This window comes from Aethalodelphis obliquidens, unplaced genomic scaffold (assembly GCF_003676395.1).
Source record: "Aethalodelphis obliquidens isolate GAN/ISIS:26980383/991018 unplaced genomic scaffold, ASM367639v1 scaffold7, whole genome shotgun sequence".
Lineage (NCBI taxonomy): Eukaryota > Metazoa > Chordata > Mammalia > Artiodactyla > Delphinidae > Aethalodelphis > Aethalodelphis obliquidens.
The window spans coordinates 64,938,440-64,959,211 of NW_020837951.1; positions in this window are offsets into that span (position 1 = coordinate 64,938,440).

A 20,772-nucleotide genomic window follows, 5' to 3' on the forward strand; every position below is an offset into this window, starting at 1 on the left:
AGCCTTCTGCTTTCAGTTTCTTCCCCCAGGGAGTCTTTCCCAAGGCCTCATGCCCTCAGCCTCCTTCTCCTCCATCGCTTAATCGAAGAGAAAGGGCTGCTAGGCTCATTTTTATAGAGGCAAATGCTGAATCCTTGAGGCTTGGACTTGGAAAAGGGAAGACAAAAACGGGGTGGAGAGATTAGCCAAACAGAGAAAGATAAATTCTTCCAGCAGGGAGGTTCCTGCAAATCACGATGGCACTTAATGTTTCAGCCACAAGTCATAGGTTGAGATTGACTATATGTTGAAAACAATTGGGCAACACTAAGGATGTAAGGGAAGGGAAGCCTAGCGTTTATGGAGTACCAATGAATAGTAATGACAACTACCATTAGTGAGCACTAACTCTGTGTCAGGCACTCTGTATGACACAGGCTATTTTATCCTAAACAACACCATAGAAGGCGTCATTGCTATCCCCGCCATTTTACGAGGCAACTAAAGCCCATAGGGGCTAGTGGTTGGCCCAAGGTCATATAGGCACTGAACAGTAAGGTTGGGATTTGAACTCTGGTGGTATGACTCCCTACCCCCTGTCATAATACCTCCTTAACACCCACCAAGTGCCCAAATTGGTGGTGTGGTGTTTTGACTGTGTTATTGAATCCCCACACAGTCCTTTGAGGCAGGTGCAGTTGGTGATGAACATTTGCGGTCAGATATTCTGGCTTCGTCACATACCAGCTGTGTTGTTTTGGGGCAAGTTACCTAGCCTTTCTGTGCCTCGGTTTCCCACCTGTAAAATGGGGCTGATAACAGTGTCAGTCTCTTGGGGCAACCGTGAGGGTTAAAAGAGGTAAGATGCCTGAGAACCCTAGCACTTTTTTTTCCATTTAGTAAATGAGAAGAATGAGTTTCCGAGAGATTAAGTCACTTGCCAAAGATCACACAGCTGGTCAGTATATTGCCTTCTTGGACAGGAGGGAGAAGGGAGTTGGGGGCTGCTTCTGAAATGAATGTAATTCACTCTAAAATGAATGTAATTTGGACACCAAATGCAGTGGAGAGCATCGGCCTCTAATAGAGAAAATATGATTTAGTGGTTGGTTTTTAAACTAAACAAATTTACTGTGGTCTCTAAATGAGTCTCATGACAAGACCAAAACATTTCTTTTGCCCCAGATTACCAATATCGTATGTTAAGGAGAGAAAACCAGATGGCTCTTAAGCGGGTGTCGGTAGAAATATATATAGGTGGGTTGTTTTTTATAGCTGTTGGCATAGAAAATAAGTCATTATTCTAAATAGAAAAATATTGATGATATCATCGAGGCCATTGAAAGAACATCAGCCTGATCTGATGAACTGGGAAATCAATAGGTACTTTCCAAACAAGATGACATGCCTTTTTAATTGGCTGTGTGAGGGTGATATCCTCTACTCCAAAGTTAATTCTCACTGATTTGGGGTTGTGATTGTTGTGTCTGTATGCAGGCACTTCCGGATCCACTAAGTGTATTATTAACAGCAATAATAGTACCTGCTGTGTGTGTATTCATTCCAACGGGGGCAAAGTCATTGGTATGTTTTTCAGCATCATAATAAGAAGATTGGCATTTCTGCCTACTTCCTAGGACATCAAGGGATGACTGGTGTGGGTTTGGCCTACATCGAACACATGGGACACCAGCTGGGGAACATCCTATTTCCCATAGGTTGTTGATTCAGAGGCAGGTGACTTAGTAGATAAACTCAATCGATTCTGGTTGTGGGATCTTTGCGCTATTACCTTGGCCTCAAATAAAGCCCAGCTGGACTGTGGAAACACACCCTTGTCACTGAAGGGTTGAAAAGGTCTTGGGGTCAGCGTGAGAGAGTTTAAGGGTCAGGGAGGGGGTGTCTTGCTGCCGTGCAGCACGGCTTCTGTTCGATACCCTGTGCAGTATTTTTCTGATGCACCTTCCTAAGAAGCAGGCCCTGATAAACATGAAAAGGGTTTGTCCCAAAAGGACTTGCCATCCCTTTCTGTATTTCTTGGTGCCTTTCCCTGCTTCCACATTGTTTGGGGTACATTTCCTTTTGGAAAGTGACTGCACATCCAGAGAGATCCACATTAAGGAAGAGGAGTGAGTGGATTCTGAAAATTTCCTGGGAAATCGGTGCTGGAAGGAACTTGAGAAATCATATCGTCAGTCTCCCTCTTTATTTTTTTTTATTTATTTTTTTTGCATTTTGAGTGTTTTATTTATATCAAATTGGATAAAATGTGTGTATTTCTCAGACAGAAAAGACATGTCGAGGTAGAAATGTACCTTTCAGCTATTCATGAGTCCCCCTCTTTATTGACAAGGAGTTTCAGCTTACAGAGCAGCCTAAAAACATGGGCTGTATATCAAGCTACTTAAAAGAATTTTCATGTTTGCTTATGTAATGATGTATATAATTATACAATGTAATTTGAGTGACAGTAGAAAACAAAGTAAAATAACTTGATCTCTGTGAAACCCTTTCTGGAATACTCACATTTTGGAGAAAATGATACATGAAGGAAAGGGAGGAAAAGTCAGAGAGAGGATTGGGAGAGAAGAAGAAGAGGACGGGGCGATGAGAGAGAGAGAAGAGAGTGACGAGAATAACAAGGAAGCTCTCACACCAGTATCTTAGTCCTCACAACACCTGCCTCCCCAATAGCCCAGTGCTTTGTCCTGGCCACCAGGAATGGGTCCCATGAACCACTGTGAAAGCCCTCAGTCCACAGGCAAAGAAACGCTGACGTTTCCCTCTGCATCTCCTCGGCATCTCTGGGTGATGCCTGACTGTTCTCCCTCAGGAAGCAAAAGCGATAGACCCCCAGTTGTTATGAGGGGAGAGCCGGTGGGAGTCTGCTTGTAGGGGGCCGAGCAGAGCAGTATATGGAGCTTGGAAAGGTGAGAGGTCGAAGACTGTGGCCAAGTGGGTGGGCTGGGAAGTAGGCCTGGACACTCCTATGCTCTCTTGAGAAAGTTCTCCGGCCCCTGCAGAGGGTCCCTGCACATGGAGTACTCACATTAGAAGATAAAGCAGCTGTCATGCTCCAGACCAGCCCCATATTTATAATGACCAACCCTGCCTGAGATTTACAGGCCCGGCCCTTAGGAAGGAAGCGCCTAAGAACACACACCAACCCTGAAATGAAGTGGGTCCATCACTCCACACCTTATCACCTCTTCATCCATCAGAATGACATTTTTTATGGCTGTCTTCCCAGCCCAAGGGCAGCCAGAGGGCAGTTGGGCTTCTCTTGTTTTCCCTCATTCTGAGAATGTTCAGTGACCCCGCTGCACTCTTTCCCACCACGCCTCATGGAGGATTTTTCCTGTCTACTCCTAGCTGCTGATTATTGATGTCCAGTCCTCGCTGTGAAGGCGGCGACCCATCCTGGGGGCTCTTGTGGCTGGTTTTAGTTCAACCAATTACAGTTTCCAGTCAGGTCTTTCTCCCTTGAGGGCACCGTCAATGCCACCTTGGGTGACGCCCTGCCAGAATGTGCCAGGATGAAGCACCCCATCACGTTACAGAAAGGGGCTTTAATGCAACAGCTCATCATACTTTCTCTCTGGAATCGTGACATTGACTAAGCCTCTGAAGTCCCCTGGAACTGAGTTTCCTCATGTTAGACAACAATAACAACAATACTAATCATAAGAAGAAGTGCTAACGTTTATGCTGTTCTTCTTATGTGTCCGGGATTATTACCCCCTAAGTGTTTTGTGTGGGTCAGATCTCTCAAGAACCCTGCCAGGCAGATATTATTATTATTATCCCCATTTCACAGTTGAGGAAACTGAGGCCCAGGGTGTTTAAATGACTCATCTATAGTTACTCAGCAGGTCAATTAGTATGGCTGGACTTGGGGCCCAGGCAGCACGACTTTTGTTTGGAGACCTTAGAGAGTTTGCAAAGCTATTTCACTCATTCCTTAATATAGCGTCAGGAAGGAAGCAGGTTAAGAATGATCGTTCCCATTTTGCAAACAAGAAAACTGACTCTCAGAATTTAAGAGATGTCCAAGGATATTTGACTGGGGCAGAGTGGAGTCTGGAACCTGTTCTTTTTTGGTAGGTCTAGACCGCTTAGCTCTGAGGCTCTGCAGAGTGTAGCTCTCAGCCCGGCGATTCCTGAAGGTCCTTCTGGCGGCTCCTCCGAGCCTACAAATTGGAGAGTCACCTCTCTTGGCCATTAGAACAAATGCTCCTTCCATTTTTCTTTAACGGTGATTCGATTATAGGAAGGAATTTCTTCTCACTGAAGCTAAACAAGTTGTTTTATGTAGAAAAATCTTGCTAATACCTCCTTAACGACAATGAATAAAACCCCAAAACATTTGGTTGGATATTTTGTTTTTTAACAGAACTCTTTAAAGGAGGCCTAATATTTACTGAGGATTGCCCTATCTACAGAATATTCATTAGGAAATGATTAAAGGATATTGGATCGCCATCCATTCATTGCCTCAATTATTTATGAAGAATGCATATTTATGGAAATGCTCATTCTGTAATCTTTGAATCTATTAGCTTTCATACTGAGTTTCATTTTGTCAGGTTGCCCCAAAATCCAGTGGCTAAATAGGACCTAAATCTATTAAATATTGACTCCAGTTCTTCCAGGCAGAAACGTTATTCTGTTAATAATGCAAGTCTACCAAGCATCACTGATACTCCAAGTGAGACAACTTCTCAGTCTGAGTGGCTAAGCTTATACTCTCAGGCAAGAGAGCAGAGAGGGGTTTTCCAATTTGATGTCAGCCAGTTTCTTCTACCATGGGATGCTTGTGAAAGAAAAAACTGACCGAATTAAAACTAGCCTGTGGGCTTTATTTTTTAATTTCCTGTAGCTAAAAGTGTATAAATTGAACTGCACTAAATAAAGCACAATAATTTGTTCTTGAAATTAGCAAGCACACGTTTCAACCATAAAACCGTTGCTCTGTGATGTGAGCCTGGATTTCATTTCAGTGGTCTTGATTCATTGTTTGCTTTGTTTTATTTTGAGGGGGTGGGGATAAGACCACTGCAGGACAAATCTATTAAAATGGTTGACAAGAAGAGATTTGCAAAGGTTTATTAATCTTTAAAAATCTGAGTCAGTGAGTTGAAAATGTTTAAATGTTAGGAAGACTTTTAAAAGAACTTAAAGACGTATATATGAAGCTTAAACCAAAATATTTGATGTTAACTTGGAGAGATATTCTCGTCTCTATTTCATTCTTCTTTTTAAGGTCATTTTCTATGCCCTTGCTTTTTTTGCTTAAGAGACAGATTTCTTGTCATGCAGGTTGAGAATGTGGTGAATTAGGACACCTTGGCTGGCTTTGAGAGAGCCTAGATGCTACCTTTGTAACAACCCCCCAGCTCTGCTCCTCCCCTGCTCCCCACATCTATATGCATTCTCTGATAGGAGCTAGTGTACATGGGAAGAAAAGGGAAGCATTTTGGTTGGAAGTGCAAACCGAGGAGCTATATGAAGAGAGGGGATAGAATTGCAGCCATTTCCTTGGGCTGGTTGTAAGTTTCTCTGGAAAGACAGGTAAAAAATCAAAATCATCAGAACAGCTCAAAAGAGACTTGGCGAATTGCTAGACCCAAGCGTAGCTGCTTTGGGCCATAGATAATACTTAGTATTACTCTGCCAGACAAATTATTCGGTTAGGATTCTTGGCTCCAATGACAACTCAACTCAACTCACTCAACTGGCTTTATGGAATAGAGAAAAAGAACATATTTGTTCATGTGACTGAAAAGTTCAGGAATAGTCTAGTTTCAGCTATAGGGTAGTCCCAGGGGCCCAAATGATGTCCCCATCGTCCTTCTCTTGGCTCTGTTCTTTCCCAGATAGTTTCATGATGAGACTCCAAGGCGTGGCAACATGGCTGCCAGCAATTGGAGTCCAGTGGAAAGAATGTTAGCCCGTCTCCCAGGATGCCCAGCAAAAATGCCATTGTATCTTTTTTTTTTTAAGTATTCTTTTTTTTTTAAGTATCCTTTTTTTTTTTTTTAATAAACTTATTTATTTATTTTTAGCTGTGTTGGGTCTTTGTTGCCCTGTGTGGACTTTCTCTAGTTGCGGTGAGCGGGGGCTACTCTTTGTTGCGGTGCATGGGCTTCTCATTGCAGTGGCTTCTCTTGTTGCGGAGCACGGGCTCTAGGTGCGCGGGCTTCAGTAGTTGTGGCGTGTGGGCTCAGTAGTTGTGGTTCGCAGGCTCTAGAGCACAGGCTCAGTAGTTGTGGCACACGGGCTTAGTTGCTCCGCGGCATGTGGGATCTTCCCGGACCAGGACTGGAACCCGGCACCCCTGCGTTGGCAGACGGATTCTCAACCACTGTGCCACCAGGGGAGCCCCGCCATTGTATCTCGTTGCCTCTGGTTGGGCCACCTGACCGTTCTTGAAGCCATCGCCAAGTCTAGGGAATGAATGCTCTGATTGGTCAGGCCTGAGTCATAGGCCCACCCTTGGAACCAGGAGAAACAAAATCCACCCAAGTACATGAATTGAGGGAGGAGGATCAGGTGGTTCCCCAGAGGAAAAAAAGATGGTTGAAAAACCAGATTGCAGGACCAGCAGAAAGCATGGTGTTCTCTAAGAAGCAGGTAACAGAGAGACAGAGCAGGGCCAACGCCAGGTGGTAGCTGCTGTCACAGGTTGGGACATGCAAGGCATCCCTTTAGGGACACCAAGAGATAACTGAGAAACACTTCAAGGGGGCTCTGTTTCCAGGAGGTAACTAGATGGGATTTGAGTATAAAAATAACAGGTTGATATTCTTTCCAAAGCAAGGCCTAGGGCATTTGATTACACTTGGAACTCTAGAGAAGACAGATGTCACTTAAAACAGAGTTGTATGAGCATATGCAATAAAATCCCCACAACACTCTATTTAAACTCTAGTTATGGTTTGTTTTAGTGCAGTTTTTAAATGGTTCGTTCTGGTAGAAATACAAATCCATTTATAGACCGCTTCTGAGGAGCTGGAGACAAAGAAGTCTTTATCCAAGGCAGTTATTAAGTTGAAATTTTCCAAGGCAACCTCAGCAGCTCAGAGATATGATTGCTTTTGTCTCTTGAAATGAATTTAGTCCTTTTGGTGTCTGTAATTGTGCCTTTTCTTTCTCATTCCTCATGTTGTATATTTTTGTTTCCTATCTTTCTTAGGCTTGCTAGGCGTTGGTAAATTTTATTTGTCTTTTCAAAGAATCCACTTTGATTTTACTAGTCATTTATGTTTTGTATTTAAACTTCTAAAATTAATCAATTCCAGCTTTTTTTTCCCTACAATTCCTCTTCCAGCATCCTTTTAGTTTATTTCTTGCTGTTTTATTTTCCTATTCCATTAAGTTGCATGTTTAGTTTACTTATCTTCTTGATTAATAAAGCTATATGTTTTCTTTTGAATACAAATTTAGCCACAGCTCATAAATTTTTTGTATAGAGTGTCATTTTTCTGCTAATTTCTGGGTAATTTATCATTCAATTTGATTTCTTCTTTGATATAGGAATTGTTTAGAGTTCTTTTAATTAGCAATGAGTGAGATTCAGTGTTGTTAATTCTGGTTTCTAGCTTTCTTTCATCATGATAAGGGAATATGACCAACATTTTGGAATTTTACAGTTTTATTTCTGGCCAAGAACACTGTCAATTTTTTTGAGTGTGTATTAGACATAAGAGGAAAAAGTAATTCTTTGTAACATGTATTATATCTGTGCATATATATGTACATGTGAACACACATGCACAAAAACACTTATACGCACATATACTAGACACAAGACACACATATACTGGATAGACTCTATTGATTGTTATTCTAAACATTTATATCCTTTTTTTACCCCAAAACTTATCCATTAGAATCTGAGAAAGCCAAAGTCCCTCACTATGATTATGGTTTTATCAAATTATTCTTATATGGTTAAAAGTTTTTGTATAATACATTTTACTGATTTCAACAATTCAGACTTTTCCTCTTTACCTAATTTCATGTTTTGGCCTTAAGTTTCACTTTATCTGACATTAATTTGCCATTCTTTCTTTCATTTGGTTTGTATTTGTATAATATAGCTGCAGTTATTCTTTATTTCTAAACTTTGTTTTTCATTTTATTTAAGGTACATACCTTACAAACCTAGCTCAATTTTGTTTTTTTGCTGGTTGGTTTGGTTTTTTTTTTTAACCTAATCTGCGAGTCTTTGTCTGCCAATAAGGAAAGTAAAGCCATTTGCATTAATTGTGATATCTGACATTTTTGCTCAGATGCCATCATCTATCTTATTTTAGATTTTCTTTTATTTACTTATTTATTTCTTACTTATTGTTTCTTTTTTTTCTGGTTTCATATTTTTTACATCCTTTTTCTGTTCTTTAATATGAAGTTCAGTTATGTATCTTACTTTGTTCCTAAGTAACTTCATATTTCTAGCAGTCATATTCAAACATAATTCTACTCCTGCCCCCGCCCCAAAAGCACAAGATTTTTAGCAGGTTTTTGCTTCCCCACTCTTTACTCCTATGTCTCTACCCCACTTCTGGGTATTGTTTAATTAATATGGCATTTTATTTCCAACCAATTATTAAATTCTTTTTCCAGTTATCTCATTCTTTTCAAATACTCTTTATTAACACTGGCATTATAATTTATGCCTGCACTATTGTGAGGCTATTTATGGAGGTCTTATAGTGTAGAGGGTAAGTGTGCCGTCTCTAGAATCAATCTGTCTGCGTTCAAATCCTGGCTCCATGACCTTGGGTAAGTTAACCCCCAGCCCCCCAAAAAAGTAATAGTAAAATGTGATGTTTTTTTCCTATAATGTGAGGAAAGTAATAGTAAGTAATACATATAACATACTTAGAAAAATACCTGAGACACAGTAAGCAGGCAAAAACTGTAAGACAATATTATTTTCATTCAATTAGATTGAATTGGAAATTGCTGCATTATGGCATTGGGTCTCCCCCAATTCTTGTACTCCATTATCTGCTACCTTGAGATCTGTATTCTAATTTTATTTTTATCTGACTTGCACATTTCATTAAGTAATTCCTTTAGAAAAAGTACAAAAGTGTTTGCATGTGTGGAAATGCCTTTTTTTTTTTTGGCTTCCCAATGTCTTGGTCAGGTGGATAGTTTTGAAATTATCGTCCTTTACTTACCAGACAGGAAAATCAATGCCAGTCTCATTCTGTTCTCTGTGTAAGTAGATGGTTCTCTCTTTATCCTCTAATTTCAGAAACTTTACCAACATATAGCTAGAGTTTTTGGTCTGTTTTTCTCTTTTTAATTTTGCCTGGCTTTTAGTAAGCCCTGTTTTTCATATGAAAATGCAAGTCATTTTTTAGGTCAGGAAAATTTTCTTCTGTAATGTATTTGATTATTCCCTTTAACCTGTTCCTTTCTCTCTTTCTGGACTCCTATTATTTCACGGTAGGTTTCCTGGATATGTCCTCTGTATCACTATCTTTTCACTCATTATTACTGTTTCTTTGTGTTTTTGCTCCGTGTTGTGAGACACTTTGTCCATTTAATCTTCTAAATTACTAGTTGAATATTCATCATGGTCCAGTCTATTGTTCAATTTCCTTGCTCTATTTTAACATTTAGAGGTTATTATTTTTTTCAGAAACTTTTATGCTCTTGGGTTGTTTTATTGCAACATCATTTTATATCACTTTAAGAGTTTTCATTTTAGTTTTCTATTTTGTTTTTGTATCACATTGTATCTTGTCTCTATCATTAAATCATCCTTCATATGTGCCACCTCTCTGGTTTCGCCTTGGTCTCCTCTATTTTGGAGGCTACTGATTTCATCTGCAATCTTTCTTTGCTTACTTACGTTAGCATATGTGAGTTATTTTGGCACCTCTGTAGGTAAGGCTACCAGTGTCTCCTGGCCATACACGTATGGTGGAAGATTGGCAGGTAACCAAAGGAGAAGCAAAATATTTTCCCCACCTGTTACCAGCAGAATAGCGAACTGAGTTCTGTTGCCTGGGCTATGGGGGCAGCCCTCTAGGATCTTATGAGTCTCCGTTAGTGACAAGGATGTGCTGTCCCCAAGCTATAGAAGGGAAGCTGTTCATTCCAGGATTGGTGCTGCCCTTGAAGGCAGCCAAGGTAAGTGGGATGAGAGGCCTTCCCAGGGCTGTACACCCAGCAGATGGTGCGGTTCCATTGTCTGTGCTAAGTGCATCCATGGCTCAGGTGCCTGGCCCAACTCAGGTAGCCCTGGGAGAGGTAGTCTTTGCCCCAGAGCCCTTCAGAGGCAGCTCACACCTGCAGTTCCCTTTCCCATCAACCCCCTAGGGCTGAAAACATGGCTTACCCCTCTTAGCCCCTCAACTGCCCCTCTTCTCAAGAACCCTTCGCTTCCCAACCAAACCCTGCAGATTCCCTCCAGGCTCAGCAGTAGACCTCCCTTGAGCTGAAGGATGCAACCCTAAAGCAGAGAGTCTTCTCCTGGAATTGTATTTGAAATGAACTCCTAAGACACCATTAGTGCTAGAAAATCCTACTGGGAAGGAAAATGTTTTTCTTTTTTCTTTTTAAAGAAAAAGGAAGGCATCATCTCTTTCTGATTCAGAGAGAGAGATAGATTGAGATGTATAGATTTATAAGGCGAAGCTAGGCAATTTCTTTCTTCTTGGATACCTGAAGAGAGAGGACTCAGAGGAGGCAGGAAAAGCAAAACTTCCTACCTCTGTGTTTTTTAAACTGAATGTGGCAGATGCCATTATTTGCCTATTCAGTGGACATTGCCACCTCCTTATTCCCAGTTAGCCATACTGGGAGGAGGAGTTAGTATTAGTCTGAGCCAGTCATGGAAGCTCCATTCCCCTTTGCCAGAACTTGCTCTCCTGCCTTCCTTGTAGCTAAGGAGGGGTCTTGATGAGTTCTGGCCAAAGACACTTTAAGATATGTGTTTTAGAGGACTCCTTTTCCTCCCTTGCATTCTTGGGATGATAGTGCGAGAAGTGGTGCCTGGAGCTTGGCAGTCACTTTGTGATAAGAAAATAAAAACAAAAACAGGGCAGTCATAAGAAGCCAACACATTTAAGAGGGTGGATTAACCTGTGTTGGAATGAATCAGGTCCTTGATAATAGAAGTGCATCTCTAGGCATGTGAAGTAATCATATAGGTACTTACGGCTTAGTCCACTTTATTTGAATATTCTGTTATTTGTGATTGAAAGCATTGTTCACTGGTACACTGACATTTGGGTTAATGTGTTGGGATTATGCAAAGACAGAAAATAAATATTATTTTGTTTTAAAACTGAAACAAATATATTATAAAGTGGAATTCAACACTCGTGAATTTTTAAAATAAAATTTCATTAAGTCCTTGCAAGAATTCCAGAGCAATTCACACATAGGGAAAGCAGGAGTTAGAAGAGTTACATAATTGGCAGAAGATTTTCGTCTGCTGAGCCCAATTCTTAATGCAAAACTATGCCCTCTTCCAAAAGGCAATTTAATGCCACTCCTACCCGTCAAACTTATATTTTAACACAGTGCTCTGTGTCTTTTAACCAATGTACCTGTTGATGGTGACATATTTGAACATTTTACACCTTTTTAAAAATTACTTTCTACTTCTTTGAAATTGAATTGGCAAAATTAAACTAATCAGTTATGAACAGAATGGCATGGCTTATTTCTTCATTATCAACCAGTGGGGTGTTTATTAAATAGTCACATGCATACTTTCATTGTATTAGATTCTTAAAATATCAAATTAAACACAGTGCTGATGGTCCTTGAGCCATAGGTTAAGTGAGAAAAAAAATCAAATGTGTTGTGGGGTATGTCACAGATAATTTGGACATCGTAGAGTCGTTTTCTTCATAAGACAGTGCATATCGTCTCCAACTTTTTTTCTATATTGACAAAAAATAATTCCAATTTTCACACTGTCACGGTACAAATAGAAGTGTGACTTACGTCTCACAATTTGCATAGCTGATTTCATGTCCCTGTGACCATTCCATCATGTGCCTGACAGTTACAAAATTGTTTTTCTTTGGGACGTCATTGGTATATGCTTACGCTTTAAGGAGTTTCCAGATTAAACCATGGGTTCATTATATGACACACAGGGAACCTGATCCCACGTATATGATAATCGGGTTTAGCAAATAAGTAAATCAGGCCTCACAGCCTCAGATCATTCTCAGGGAGCTTGTGGATCTTCTGTGAGTGCCAAGGTACTCAGGTGCCCAGTTGTGAATGGTGAGTAGACTCAGCACTCCTAAGGCCTGAGGTTAACCAGCCCAGAATCCTATTCTCCTGTGTGCAGTCCCAAATATACTTTTAACTAGAACACTATAAACCTGCAAGTGGTGCCTGATGAAAAGCCGAGTTTGGGATAGCTTAAAGGCCTTTACTTTCTAACACTGGGATAATGAAGGAAACTTGAATGGCTCTGGCTTAAGGCCAGTCCCTCTGCCTTAGTCACCTGCCTCACCATGAGTACCTTGGTACAGCACTAAGACCACCTCCACGCCCCCATCCCTCTTCTTAGTGGTGCTTCTATGCCTATAGCTCCTGATGGAAGACAGCCCTGGGCAGCCGTATTTTATATCATGTGACTTATCCCAGGCACAGCGGAGTGGAACAGGGGTAGGCACTGACCCAAGGAAGCCAAGCTAAAGCTTGCCAAAGACGCAAGACATAGCCTGCCCCCCAAAAGATGAGCTGAGTCAACCAAGATCTCTATTTCAGCTGAGAGGAGAGAATGAAGTGTCATTGATGGAGGCAAAGCAGAAAGGATATTATGCGGTAGAGTAGGCCTAGACAAGATGCTGGGGAAACAAATTCTGACAAGGAAGCAGGAGCTGTGAGGCAGAGAAAAGGTATGGTGTCCAGGGTGAAAACTGGTCATTGAAAGGATAGAAGAGAAAGATGCCTGGGGAGAAATAGAGAAGGAGGGAGGGAGGGAGGGAGAGAGAAAGCTAGTCCCTAAAACTGTCTAAGGCTAACAGTCTTCCAATTCCTGTACATGATCCTGTGTATCTTCCCATTAAACCCTCATTTTCCTAAGAGTTGGTCTCTTCCCTGCAATCCAAGGGGTCTGAATCACACGACAGACAAATGAGGAGGGGAGGCTGGTAAGTCTAGATCCATCATGATGATGAATCCGGGTAAACACAAACCCCAGGACCTGTCTTCGTGTCCTTTCCTCTACCATCCAAGGCTCTCTGGCCCCCTCTTGCCCTAGAAGCGGCCAAACCCTAGAATCTCAGCCCTGGTAGGGTCTGGGAAGCCAAATGTTTCACCCTATGAGGACATATTCAGAGGCAGAGACCTTGAAAGTCTCTCTCTGCAGTGTGTCTCAGAAGCCTGGAAATTGAAGTTGGCCTCACTTGGCGTGACCTTGGCTGTGGTCTGAAAACTGTTATTACTAAGAACAAACTGTCCTGAGAAGGGGTACATCCCGTGACCTTAAATGAAGAGTCTAATTCAGAAAAGCAGTCTTTGGGTTTTCAGGTCTTTAAGGAGAAACTCAAAGTTTGCTTGGTTGGGAATCATCTTCTGAATTGCCTGTGACCTAATTCTATGAACAAAACCCTGGAGACCAGCCACTGTTTGTAGCTGAGGGAGGTATCTGTTCACTTAAATAGGACCCGTCATGCTTGTAGCCAAATGCTTTGACAAGTGGGAAAGGACAAGTGAAATTATCTAAAGGGCCCAGGCTATTTATCTATTGTAAGTGCTATATTTCCTGGAAAGAAGCCGTGAGTTAAGAAAATAGTTTTAACTTGTTCTCTCAACTTCCTGGCTGCTTTGATACTCAAACCACATTTCAATATTTCTGGGTTTTGTCTGACAAAGTAGAAACGCATGGAGATAGACGTGAGGAGGGGAGGAAAGGAAAGGATGTAGTGAAGACAAAACCATGAAACAGGAAGAATTTCAAGGGGTCAGAGGCTACAGTCTCTGTTTGCTGGCAGGGCTGCCTTGAAACCGAGGTAGATGTGCCTTTTGTTTCAAATTTGCAGTGAATATATATATATATATATATATATATATCTCCACTCATTTTTCCTCATCCATCTCAAGTCACCAAAAGCCACTTAAACCAAGAAGAGTTGATCTTACATGGTGTCTATGTAATGGGGTACCAGGTATTTGCCCTTCTTTTGACTCTCTCATCCATTGTGGCCTAAAATTTTGTAGATTGAAAGTCATTTCTTTGGGTTACACATCTCCAAACATCTTCTTTTGATCTTTATATACATATCAAATAACTTTTTCTCTAGAGAAGTGGAGAGTTACTGGTGAATTTGAGATTACTGGGCATCTGTGTGAGCTGTGGAGAAAAACAAAACACAACTCTAATATTTCTGTAGTACCTTAAATCTGTGGTTGGCTAAATGCTTCATATATCATCTCGTTTCATCTCCCCAACAACTCAAAAGATAGATAAGATAGATGTTCTTATTATTCCCAATTCTCAGATAAGAACATTGAGGCTTTGGGAGATTCTGTGACTTTTTTGAAGTCTGTATATAAGAAGCGGAGTCTAGATATGACTCACGTCCTTGGGTTGAGTGCTTTTATTTTTTCTACTCTAGGTGGACTCTCCAGGGAACTGAAGATACAAACTGTTCTAGGTCAGCTTTTTAGCCAGTGACCAGCAGCCAGGAAGGTTCAGGGCAGTAGCAGGCAATGGGCCCTCCCATCCCCATGGACAGGCCAGCTCCACTCCCTGAGGATGGCCTCCAGCAGCCCATGGTGCCCCCAGGTGAGTGGCAGCTTGGCCACCCCTAGTGGGTAACGTGAGCTGTCTCTGTCCCCAAGACAGAAAGCTTTACAGGAAATTACCGCTATTCTCTGCCTTTACAGGAAATTACCCTCTTCTCCTCCTTCTCATTTTCTACTCGAAGGTATATCACTTTGAAACAGAAATCTCACCCAAAGTGTATTGCTGATTTAGTCACCGTCTGTATTTGTTACCTATTGGTGCATAATAAATTAAACCCCAAACTTAGCAGTTTAAAGCAGTAAACATTAATTAGCTTCCTTTCTGTGGATCAGAAGTTTAGAGCAGCTCATCTTGGTTCTTCTGGCTCAGGGTCTCTTAGAGGCTTCAGCATCTGAGGTTGGCCTGGGGCTAGAGGATTCACTTCTGAGATGGTTCATTCACACAGCTGTTGGCAGGAGGCCCCACTGCCTCACCACATGCACCCTCCATGGGGCTGCTTGAGCATCCTCACAACATGGCCGCTGGCTCCCTCCAGAGCAGGGGGCCCAGGAGAAAGCACAAGGAGATAGCCCCAAGGCCCTTCATGTCCTAGTCTTGGAAGTCACACCATCACTTCTGTCAGGCTCCATTTGTTACGCCTGAGTTGCTGAGTACAGCTCACATTTAAGGGAGGGGATCAGGGTCTACTGCCCTAAGGAGGGAGTATCAAGGTATCTGTGGTCGTATTTTACACCCACCGCACAGGCCCACTAGGGTACCGAGGAATCTTAATGACATTCAAGAAATGCCTGAGTCTTAACAACACTCAGGTAATGGAAGCAGAAGGATGAGGATTTCTTTTAGCAATGCACCTAGTCAGGGGTGGGTTATAGGATTATTCTGATGGAGTGCTGAAAAAGATGCGGTCATTCTTCTAATAAGCACACAGTCACAAATACAGCAGGCAGATAATTACAATGCATTGCATCCGGTGTGCTAACAACCATGACTAAGATTTATTGAGCACTTACTGTAACCCCACCATTATCAGAAGGGCTCTATGTGTATTAAGTCACCTAACGCTCACAACAGCCCCCTGAGGTCGGTACTGATTTGACCCCCATTGACTTATGAGCTCAGTTAGTAACTGGTGGAGCTGAGATGAAAGGTACGTGAGCCAAGGGAGCCCAGAGAGGAGGAGCCTTCTTTTGCCTGGGTGGTGGGTGGTAAGAGTCATAAAAGTCATCCTGAAAGAGGAAATATTTGAGTTGGGCTGTAAAGAGTAGGCATTCTTTAAGAAGACAAGGTAAAAGAGATATAAGAATACAGTCTGGATAGTGAATTGTGAGCACTGAGTCTAGGGTGTAGAGAGCTGCTGGAATTTTCCCACAGTCCTCTCATATGTTCTGGTGGCTATGAGCAAACTTTTTGTAGAATTCACATCTGAGTTTTACACAGCTCACGCCCACGGTCTGGTTTTGGTCCATCCCCAAACAGAAACTCCTGCACCAAATAGATCCTTAAGGGGACAGTTGTGGGTGTGTAAGAAAGAAAAATGTCTACGTCTTACCTGTGTCTAGTTAGCACGTTGCTCAGAGCAGGCAGGGAATGAGGTTGCCCTCTTAAGTTCATTTCCTACGTGGTCTAGTTTGCTCTTCTTTGATCCATGCCACAGACAGTGACCACGGCCAGCTCTGACTTGACCAGCCATCCCACTGGTATGTCTGGCTGGTCACACTCAGTGGTTAAACCTCATGCACTTTATTAGGGGTGAATGCGGAGCACATCTTAACACACATCTTAATGACAGGAACCATCCTTCTGCGTGAAGGAAACTTCATGATGAAGCACATTATTGCCACAGCAAACTACTGTCTGGCCCAACTAAGTAAGGTTGTGGTGGTTAGTTGAATATTTTGGTTAACAAAGGATTACTACAGAAATCATCCATACATTACCAGTTTTCAAAGAATTAGAATCCAGCAAGGCACCACTTTTTTCTAAAATAAGTCTGTGCATGATTTAATATTTCTGTGAAGACTCAAAGGCACTACAGATGTTGTGGGTTCTTAAAGTCCACATTATGAGGGTAAGGTTAGGTAGATGATGTTGGAAAGGAAAAAGAGGGCAAAGAATATTTTCCTGTGGAAGCCACCAAGCTTGCTCTGGCCTTTGAGTGTGGAGGTCAACTTAGGAAATCTTGCATCTTCCAGGTTGTTCCTGGAATGAGCAGACCTTCAAAGAGGAACGCAGGGCCACGCTAGAGGAAAGATGCCACTGCAGATAGAGTCTTGGAGCTTCCTGACCCATAATTAGAAAGACGTCTGTTGAAAACTTCCCTGCTAATCAAAGCCAGCTTTGAAGGTGGGTGAGAGTGCAATTTCTAGAGGTGTTGCTTCCTAAGAGCACTAGAGCATCGCTGGGGCGCTAGATCTTGCTGGAAATATAACAAGATGGAGAAAGTTGTATTTATCAGAAGTATTTGTGCAGTTGAAATATTTAAAAGAAATATTGTTTGAAGGGGTTGAGGTTTCATAATAGTCGCGTGATAATGTCTTCAAAAGAGGGCAGGTCTGGTTTGCTGCCGAGCTTTTCTTTATCTGAGTGGGGTCTGAAAATTTGGGACCGAACAGAATTGTTCCGAGAACAGAGGAGGTGCCTAAGGCTGTTGTCAGTTATCCTCTGCCTCTCGTCCCACCCCTCCACATAATATTGAACAGATATTTAAAGAAATTATTTTGGAGGAACACTGAATTATGAGGCTTCCCAGTAAGGTTGTCATGTCTCTGTCTGGCTTTGCTCCTAATGCATTGATTGTCTAAAGCTCACTTGGGTTACTTATCCCATGACCCCAGTCACCCCACTTTCTGCTGTTTCACTGTTGATTATGCTTTCATCAGAAAGTGGGAATGATTTAAAAAAATAAGAAAAGGGATCAAAAGCAGTCAAGTATTCTACTTTTTAAAAGCTCTAACTTTTTTAAGAAGGGGGAAAATGAATGGAAGAGGTTGCAACTGGTGTTTAAAATGAACTTTGAAAATGCCTGTATCTGGTTTTAAAATAAATCTGTACTAAAAAGGATCTTAAAAATGATCTAAGAGCCTTTGCAGATGAGGAGACTGCTGTCCAAAGTGACTTGCTGCAGGTTACAGTGCCATTACAACGTATACTGGGTTGGCCAAAAAGATGTTATAGAAAAACCCGAATGAAATTTTTGGCCAACCCAATAATTAAGAGATAATCAATGAGATCCAGGAAAAGGATCCCCGAGATAGAAAGAGTCTGAAGGATGTGTCCGTCTGGTCATCACCTTTGTTTGTGTTCTTTCTCTTCTTTGACCTGGTAAGAAATAGGGAAGAGGAATTACTCATGATTACTTGTGATTACCCAGGATTACTCTTGAGAATAGCACAACCAGCCTGGATTATACACCTTTGTCTGACAAACATTTATATAGCAGTTATTACATGAAAGGCACTGTTCCAGGCAGATTCTGAATATGGACCCATTTCATGATGGTAGCAGCCCCCTGGGGCAGGTACTATTGGTATCTCCATTTTGCAACTGGGGAAACTGAGACACGCAGCTTAGCAACATGACAGAGCTGGGGTGCACCCAGACAGTCTGGCTCAGACTCTGTGCTGGTAACCACTAAATCAGCCTGACTACAGAGCTCTGCCCCTAGTTTTTCCAGAAGCCTTTATTGTAATCCCCTGTGATCCACCTAAAGTAATGAAAACGGGGTGAAATGGTGCTGGTGAGAGCATAGAGCCTTCACTGGCTGGGAAGGGGTCCCTGAAGGGTCCGCAGGATAGAACAATAGAGCAACACAAGACACCCAGATGAGATTTTTTCCCACAGAAATGTCAGGTTTTTTGGGGATCAGAGGATGGAATGTGGGTGAGGGCGAGGCTGAGGATGTTAAGATGCAGTCCATATGGGATTACATGAAGACCTGTGTATATATGTTTTTGGAAGTCTGCACACAGGGTTCTGGTTGTGTGTGAAAGTGTTTACGCATTCATGTTTTTATACCCACTGTGTGCATGTGTACGTGTGTGTGTGTGTGTGTGTGTGTGTGTGTGTGTGTGTGTGTGTATGCACCCGTGGGCTTGCTAATGCCCACGGAAGGTGCTAGAATAACCTCCTAAAGGGACTTGGCTTCTGCCTGCTTAGTTAGTTCGTATCCACATCTGGGTTCATTCTGCCTCAGGAGTGCCTGGTTCTCCCTGTCATGACTCTCATCACCCTTCTCCTTGAGCCAAAGGAAAGTGAAGCTGAGAGGAGAAGTAAAGAGAATTTTTAAATTAAAACTTTTTTTCTTCCTGAAAGGGCCATTATTTGCTCAGAAGTCCATAGCATGAGCAGTACAGTTGGCTATTTTTGCACCCCTTTAAAGAAGCTGAGGCCCAGTTGCAGAGGACCACAGAGTCCGTGCTGGCCCCTCAAACCCACAGCCCATCCTGTGGGCAGCCAGGACTCTACCCCCTTGGCTCATGGGGACCAACCATCTGGCCAGGAACTAGGAACTTCAAAGAGCCCTCCAGGTCCTATTTCCCCAAACCCTTAAAACGTGAAGATCCCGTTCCAGACCAGCCCTGCTGTCCCCAGAAACACTATGTGTACGAGGCTTTTCAAGTTGCTGCTGCCTACAAGCAGACAAGCAGACAAGCAGACAGGGGAAAGGAAACAGAGAACGCTGTTGCTGCTGCCTTTAAGCACACACTGCGGGCATTTGTCTGTCTGCAGAAGTGTCAGTCCAGGCTTCTCTCCCTGGAAGGGGCGACCAGATCTCTAGGCAGCTGGGATGATAAGCATGACCAGCAGAGGGCGCCACCGCGCTGACTCTCATCTCACTGCGCGGTACAGGCGAATGGCGGGGGGGATGCTCGGGAAGGCCAAAGATGGATCGGTTCAGTACCGTACCCCCTCCTCTGTCTCCCTCCCCCTCCCGTCTCTTCTCTTCTCGCTGCCCTCTCCTGTGTTTCCTCCTTCCCTCTCCTCTCTCAGTCTTTCTTTCTTCCCACCTCTAGCCCCCGCCCCCTCCCCAAGTTGAGCAGTTCACCCCAGGGAACCTCAAGTCTAGTAACTGAGTGTTAATTATGTCTGAGTGGATTCTAGAGAAAAAGAAAACCGTATACTGTATCAGCAGAGAAATGGTTTCAGTATGAGGAAGCTAATGATGCTTTTATCAGGAACAATATAAAGATTGCTTTTTTACTAGTGTGTATCCCATAGGGTTCAGGGCTATGAGATATTTCTGTATCTGGCTTTAGGTTCCTCTGAGCTTTTACATAATCAAATCAATACAGCCATGATTCACCCTCTGGCAACAACTGCTCCCTGCAAGTTTGCTGTTGTTTCTTCAGCGGCTGAAGAGAAAATAAATAAATATATGGAAAGGAACTTATTATGAATCTGTAAACATTGATTTGTTCGGTCTTTGGGCTTCCTTTTTAATTGCTCTGTCTACACAAGCATACATACTCACACAAAGCGAGGGTGTGAGTTCATGGTCAGAAAACAAGGTGGAGAGTGGTGCCCAAGGGTCTACTGCTGTCTGTTTTTCAGAGTCAGAGATGTCTTGCTTGCTGGTCTACCAGCATCCTTTTCATACATTTTCTTTTCATACATCTTCTTTCCCATCCCCGTGAATTCCCTACATTCCGGGCGTGATTTTGGTTCTTGCCTTTCACTTTGAGTCATATTGTTTTTATCAGGAATTTCCCTCCCCTCTGCCTGGCAGAAATGATCCCCCTCGGACCTCTATCTGGTCCCAGGGCCATCAGAAGGAGAGAGAGCCCACGGCAACCTGAAAACAGACTCACCGTTTCCTTAGGAAACACACCTTCCCATCTCGTGTCTCTGAGTCTCAGCCCAACCTTTACAGTTCACAGAAGCCCAGCTCAGGAAAAGTTTGACAACCTTCACGGGGCGTGTGACATGCCCGCCTTTGCTTCCCCTCCCTTTCTCTAAGTAAATAAACGCAGCCGTCTTTCTTTCACACTAAAGCATGGGGGAGGGTCCTAGCCCTCTGTCATCCACTCTTCATAGATAAATCGGGATGACAG